This window comes from Artibeus jamaicensis, unplaced genomic scaffold (genome assembly GCF_021234435.1).
Source record: "Artibeus jamaicensis isolate MK-2021 breed Jamaican fruit bat unplaced genomic scaffold, CSHL_Jam_final contig_415, whole genome shotgun sequence".
NCBI lineage: Eukaryota > Metazoa > Chordata > Mammalia > Chiroptera > Phyllostomidae > Artibeus > Artibeus jamaicensis.
In genome coordinates this window covers 21274521-21282199 of record NW_026521823.1, presented here as the reverse complement: position 1 = coordinate 21282199, position 7679 = coordinate 21274521, and the positions used below count along the sequence as shown (strand labels likewise).

The following is a 7679-nucleotide window of genomic DNA, read 5'->3' as shown; positions in this document are numbered from 1 at the left end:
ATAAAAATTATACATAAAAATCCTAAATATTACTTTTTAGTATGTTTTAGTATGCTCATTGTAGAAATATTTTCTCATTTCTACATTAGAGAACCTAGAGTTAAGTAAGAAATTTGAAAACATTTCCAGATCCACCGAAAACACTAAATAGTGATTGATGTTGAGATGTTATATTTGATTGATACATAGATATGTATATATTGTGCTTACATAATTAAAATCACAATGTATTTCTGGTAAAGTATACTAAATAATTATATTGTTCAATTAACATTAATTATTCTTTAATATGTCATTTTAAATGACCATGTACTATGTCATCTCATTAATATACTCTAATTTATTTAACTCTGTTGTTGTATATTTATGTTCCTTCCAGTACATGGAACATAACTAGTAAGAATTTTTCATTCTTACTAGTTATATATTTTTACAGAAATATTTATTCAACTTTTTGAAAAGTTTCTTAGAATAAATTTTAAAAAGAAAAAATAATGGACCGAGAGACTCTTGGTAAATATTGCTAAATTATTTTTGGTGGAGAGTGTAACAACTTACATTCCGAGTAGCACTATAAATCTTACTCCTCTCTCATCAGCATTAAGTATACTATCCCTGTTTAAAACATGTTATGTTGGTGCTTGGAAATGATGCTATGAATTGGCATTACCTTGATTACCACTGAGCTTCAGCACATCCCTGTATGTCTGCTCCTGCATATTTATTCTTCTATATATATTTTTGTTCATGCCTTCTCAGTTTTTAGAAAATTTGCTTCTCCACATTTGTCTTTTCTTTACCTATGGATATTCATCTCTTACTGAACAGCTTAAAGGTGGAAAAAGACAAAAAGTACCCACCAATGTCAGTGATGTTGTAATGAATGTGAAGGAAAGGCATGGAAAGGCTTCCTACCAGCCCTTGTTTGGAAGCTGGGGGGTGGTTTTGTGCAGCTCAAACATTAGGGTCTATTTTAAATGAGAAGCAGGAGGAAAAAAGTGAGAAAGAATTCCATACAGTAATCTATTTTAGATATTTTTCATTTTGCAAATAAGGAAAGTGAGGCATGCAAAAGCTGGTTAACAAGACCAAGGCTAAAGGCTGAAACCCAGGTTATCAGACCTCACATTAACACTGTTCACATTTGCAAAGACAGAGCCTTCTAGGTCCCTGTAGCACTGGGACTCGAGCTTGTCCCCATCATAACCAGAGCTCATCATTGACTTGGGTTAGGGGAAGTGGGTGTTGAGTCCACAGAGTGGGGAACACAGACAAGTTGCCACTTTTTCCTCTCTGTGTTTCTTTGGGTATAAGATTTCATTGGTGTGTGAAGTGTAATTAATGTACTGAAAGATTCTGTCTGATTTCATCCTGGGGCTTAAGATTTGGTCTTATTTAAGGCCAACAAACTACACCTGCACCAGAAGGCAACATAACAAAAACAGATTTTGATGTGCACAAGACCCTGCCTAAAATAATGATGATACAGTACTGATAAAGAAGACTTTGGCAAAAACCCAATGAACTTTCAATCTAATGTGCTGATATTTAAAGAGGAGCACTTAATAGCACAAAGACAAATTACAGTAATTAAATCAAAGGTGCAATCAGCAAATGTTTGCACCGGAAACCCACCTGGTTCTTAAACATTCCTGTCTTTGATAGATCCAACTAGGGTTTCCAAATATACTGCTGTTCTTATGACTTTTTGTTTCTTCCTGTGCAAAGAGAGCTCACACATTATATTGTGTACTTTAATTTCAATCGTTTGGATCAGAGAGTATAAAAGAGTTCTGAGTCAAAAATAGGAACCATCAAAGTTATAATGATCTTGGGTTATGACTGACATGTGTTCAGAAATAAAGCAATAGCCAGATATCTGTCACATCTCTGTGCCGGCACCAGTATTCAAAAAAGGGCATGACAGAAATGGTGCTGATGGACACTAAAAGAATGAAGAGACCACTTAGTTCTCCCACACTGGGGGCCTGGGGGGTTTAATTAACTATACATCTCATCCCCAATATTGTTCAGGGATACCTGGCAGAAAAATAAAAGCCATCTTGAAGCTTTCTCCCCATGAACGTATAATTTATTTTTTTAAGCCTACTTTTAAAAAATCTCTAACTTTTCAGTTATCTCCCTGTGTAGCTTTATGTCAAAACTGACCCCCAGCACTGCAAATATGCAATGCTGTGAAGACTTTATTTGGTCCTCTCCAGTTCATGGGAAGTGTCACTGACATGAGCAGTCAGCACCCTTGTACCCACAGCAGTGAATGAGTACTACCTCCCAGAATGCTGATGGATGGATGCAGTTATAAAGTATTAACTACTGTTATCTTTTAAATGAAATAAAAACATAACCCCAAAATAAAAGCTACATCTCTCAAAAGCAATTTATAAATGAAACACAAACAGAACTCTGAAATAACTTTTGTATTTCTCAAGCAAAAGCAATTTATACTTTTTCAAACATGCAATTTGCTCACAGCTCCTATAATCCCAGCAATTCTCGAGTTAGCATGGCACACACGTTCACAGCTTTGAAGTCTGGCAGTTCATCTCAACGATCTTTTTATTGTTGCTACTGAGATGTTGCTTCTAATACTCAAATATCCTAAAAGGACGTGAGTGAATAAATTGAGTTTTATTCTTTAAAGTATCTTCATAGTCAACCATGTATCCCCTTTGAAGTAAAATCTATCAATATATTAATATTTCTAGCACAAATATTATAATTTTCAAGGCATGCTTCAGACCCATGAAAGAAAATAATTCATGAATGCCTATGAAAATGACTCCTAAATCCATGCCCCGAGATCTTCTCTTCTGAGTTTCAGGCGCACATTTCTACCTTTCTGGTAGACAACTACATCAGTACCTACTATCCCCATTTCTATTAAAGTATCAACAATCACTTGTAACCAGAAAACCCTGTTTTTTTGTTCTCCCCTTTCCCATTTATTCCACATGTAATAGGTCACCAAGCCCCTTTGCATACTACATTATTACACCCCTATTTCATTCCAATAATTAGTCAGCATGCTAAGCACCAAATCAGGAGACTGAATTCAATCATCAGCCCCAAATACCTTCACTGGAGTACAAAAAGCACACAGCAGATAGTAGTATATAAAACCCTGGCAGGCTGCATTTAGAACTTCACTTTCAAGATCTCATGCCCAAGTCCTCTCATGAAGCCACTCTCAGCATCCACTGCCACACCTGTGACCCTGCTAGACTCAGCAGTCAGTGCTGGGAAGAGGTGGCAGAGTTGCTGTCCTTCCTTCTGTCTCATTCATAACAGCTCAGAGACGTGTCCCAATGAGAACAGCCTTTTCTGAACACTGACGGTGCCTGTTGGGAGATGCCTTTAGACTTTTCCCCACCGCCAGTCTCCATCCTGTACAAAGGTGCTGGGACAACAGTGCTCAACAGAAATCTTAAGAGGGAGCTACCTACTTGAAATCCTGAATGAAAAAAAATGTTATTTGTCATACGTTTCCTGCAGATCTTGTGGAATGCACTCACATTCTTTACAATGAGAAACCAGTGCTCCTTGGAGACACGGCCAATTCAGAGACTGAAGCAGTAGCTATACAAGATGAGCCTGGTGCCCTTTGTAGTGTCAGAGAATAAGAAAGTACCTCCCCCACAAAAAACGCACAATGACAGAGATATGTCAAAGGGCACACGGGGACATCAGACAGGTAGAGCCACTAGACAACATGGGACACACACATCCAAGACACCAGTCCCTGGTGTAGAGACAGATCTAACCATGCTGGCAGGGCTCACAGTCTACAATGAACTAACCCAATGACCACTTGTTTGCAATATAACATCTGGGTAAGTGTACCAGCTACAAGACCTGAAAGCCATCTGAGCATCATAACAGTCAAGGCACTCTGTTGTCCCATTACAGTTGTCCCGATTTTTACCCCATTACTCTCCCCTGGCCCACAGGGGAGCCCCACCCGCTCCACCCAGCTCCCACAGTCAATCCCTACCCCACTGTCTATGTCCATGAGTCCTTTACACATGTTCCTGGTCAAGTCACTCTTAACATCAAGAAGCTTAGAGAGGAGTCAGGGGCTCTCATCCCAAATTGATTCAGGCTTTTGACTCAGAGTAATAGCTTAGAGTAAAAGCAGAGGCAAATCAGGCTTCCCAGTTTGTTATGCTAAAAAAGTGATAGAAGTGATCTATTTAGGACCAACTTTGTTCATGAAAGTCCCAGTAAAGCCTGACGTGAGGTTGTAGGTGGACTATACAGAAATGGACAAAAGCGGGGTTAGAGTTGTTCATATAGAAAATAATACAATAATTAATAAGTAACAATACAAGAATGAACTCTCTGTTCCACATACTTGCAACTCTAAATCTACTTCTGCCAACCCATGTATACTGAGGGGATAAATGTACTCCCCCTTCCAACTGTAATCCAGCCTCTTTCAGCCCTCTGTACCGATACATGCTTCTGAGCCTGTATTACAAAACCTGAGCAATAGACTGTTTCTACATTATGGAAGATTCGCTGAGAAGCCCAAAGCAAATATGTGCCAATATGTGCGTGCTCTGGCTTAAATAAACAACTAATCTAATAGTAATAAGAATAATTATATTGCATTTCTAGAAATGTCATAAGGACGTGCATCTCTGGTTCTTAATTAGATATATCATGAGGCAGAGAACCTGTCAAGAGCTTACTTTGTTCATAGGGAGGGACCATGTCTGGCAATACAGCGGAGGTCTTCAAACTCTGCCTGTAAGCAGAAGCTGGCCTTGCCTGATCTTTTAAAACTCTATTGGAACACGCTTCATGAATTTACTGCTTTCACGCCACAGCTGCAGAGTTGAGCAGTTGCCATAGAGATGATATGGCCCACGAGCCTAAATTATTTACTATCTAGCCCTTTATAGAAAATGTTTGCCAATCTGATGTAGAAAACAAGATGCAAGATGGATTATTTAAAAGATTCATAGTTTCTCTATCATTGTGTTCCTTCTTACTCCTGAATATAGGAAAACACTCCACATGATTCAGTTACACCATAGTAAAAGAAAAGCAAGGCCTTCTCTCTGAATATGGACCAGAAGGTTGAGGGACAAGCTGTGGCCCTGGCAGCTTTGGTGGTGACGGTAAATGACCCCAAGGGAGCAGCCTCGGGGCACAGCTGCTGTGAGCCAACCTCCAAAGGCAACATTTCTTTTTCCTTTTTCCCCCAAACAACGAAGATGTACTTACTGTTTGTTTTGTTTTTCACTCTTTTAATGAGATTTATTGTTACAGAAGTCACATACGATAAAATTTGCTAATTTTGTGTGCACAGCCTTAAAAGTATATGTAGTAATGTCAACCCCCCTCCCAGTACCCACAATCGTGTGGAACACATCCATCACCCCAAAAGTTCAGACACATTTCTTTGTAGTCAACCCCATCATCTACTTCCTGGATCCGGCAACCAGTAATCTGCTTTCTGACGTTATAGTTTTGCCTTTCTAATTCTTTCATGTAAACAAAATCATAAGATTGTGTGATATACAGCATAATGACTACAGTTAATAATACCATATTCAATACTGAATATTGGGAAAATATTTCAGGTGCTCTCATCACAAAAAAAGGTAACTGTAAGAAGATGATAAATTAATTTGACTGTAGTAATCATTTCACTGTGTAAATGGCATTGTTTCTTCATATATTCTCCTGTAACTTCCTTTTATTATTTATAACATATATCTGATCCACTTATGGAAAAAGGAAAGACGCTTATGGTAATAAAAAAACATAGACTAGTTTGTAAAGAAGATTGTAGAAGAGATTCAAAACCACAGAAGAGCTTTTTACAAAGAATCGTATTTCCAGTTGGCCACATGTTTTGAACAAGCTCCATCTTCAAACCACCATTGTTAAGACTGTATTAACATAATCAGCATACAGCCTGCCAGATTATAATTGTTTCCCATCCTAAATTCTGTTATAAACTATGACTCGCCATCATGTGCATTCAGTAGGGCTGGCTTTTATTCTCTCAATCTTTATTTACTTATTCATTCATTCAACATTCATTGAACTTTCCCTGGACTAGAACCTGCATTTTAGGATGCACACCCACACTCTGAGATTTCCCCACAACTGGCAGCCTTCTCTGGCAGGGAAGAAATTTTTCAAAGATACATAACATAAAACTATTGATAAGGTGTCAGCACCTCTATTTTGTCCACATTGATGAGCTCAGAGAGAAAAACCCCTCTGCCTCTGCCTTTTTTTAAATGAGCTCAATGAATAGAGTGAACATGAGCAATCAAAACAAAACCAAAAGAGGGAATACTTGATACAGAAAAATGCTTCCATTTTTGAGAGGAATGTTACAGAAAAGACAGAGGCCTGGGTGGGGAAAGCAGAGGCAGTAAGTCTGCATTGGTTACAGGACAGAAATGTTAAGCAAGTTAATGGGAACGTAGTAATGAATATACTCACTGCTCCTGCTGAAGGATCACACAAAGGGGGCTTCACAGTGTCTCCTGGAAAAGGGGGGGAAATCCAATCAGTGAGCAAAGACTTCCGCCTCCCAAAGTATCACCATTCCTTTAACGACTATTGATAAAAGTGTTATTATCACTGTACCCAAGCGAATCAGCCCCCAAATGATCTTTTTTTTTTTTTGGTTACTTTTCAAGTACATTTTTTTTTCCTCTTCCCCCCCCCCGCCCGGTCTTCCCCCTCCCTCCCGTTCCCCCCCCCCAGTCCTCATCTCTGTGTCATTCATACTTGTTCCTCAAACTCCCTCCCCCTTTTTCCCCTTAAGTTCCCTTCCCTCTCCCCTCTGGTCGCTGCCCACTTGTTCTCTATTTCAGCGTCTTTGTTTTTATTCTGTTTGCTTGTTTGTTTTATTCTTTAGCTTCCTGTCAAAGGTGAGATCATATGGTATTTGTCCTTCAATGCCTGGCCTATTTCACTCAGCATAATGCTTTCCAGTTCCATCCATGTTGTTGCAAAAGGTAGTAGCTCCTTCTTTCTCTCAAAAATATGGAACGCTTCACGAATTTGCGTGTCATCCTTGCGCAGGGGCCATGCTAATCTTCTCTGTATCGTTCCAATTTTAGTATATGTGCTGCCGAAGCAAGCACCCAAATGATCATTTTTTGCTAGGGCTTTGCTTATTCATCCTGAAAGAGCTTCTACTCAGCCCCTAACGGGCAGGGCAGTCGACCACACGCTTCAGAGAGGAGAGGCACCCTGGTTAAAAAACACAGGTGCCAACTAGAAAATGTGATTTCTTCGAACATTCAATTAACCTTTAATAATTTTAAAAGGAGGTATTGATATTTTATATTTAAATCCTGATGCAAGTTAGCATGAAAGCCCTGTGCCCAGGAAGCAGAACCCATTGGGACGGCTCTGCAAAGGCTGTCGAACACACTCAGCATGGCAGAGGAGAAAGAGGGAGAATTCGTGACAGGAACTCTCACGAACTGTTGAGTTAGCTCCAGTCTCCAAGGCAATCGAGGGAGAGAACAAAAAATGCTGGCCTGAGTGAATGCTTTTGGAAGAAAGGCAGGCTGAAATCATAGAAGCTGATGATCTGTTTACATAAAAGAAAATAACTCCAAGTAGATTTTCATTCTTCTTTGTTATTGTTATAACGCATACGCTTTCCATTCAAAGCCTCC

The 7679-nt window shown here is 39.2% G+C and overlaps 1 non-coding gene across 1 annotated transcript; it reads right to left on the bottom strand.

Annotated features, from left to right (window-relative positions):
* Positions 1–7029: 7029 nt before the first annotated feature.
* Positions 7030–7136, bottom strand: LOC128627503 (U6 spliceosomal RNA). Its single transcript, XR_008391701.1, has one exon. It is a non-coding gene; the product is annotated as a U6 spliceosomal RNA (small nuclear RNA).
* Between the last annotated feature and the right edge of the window lie 543 nt (positions 7137–7679).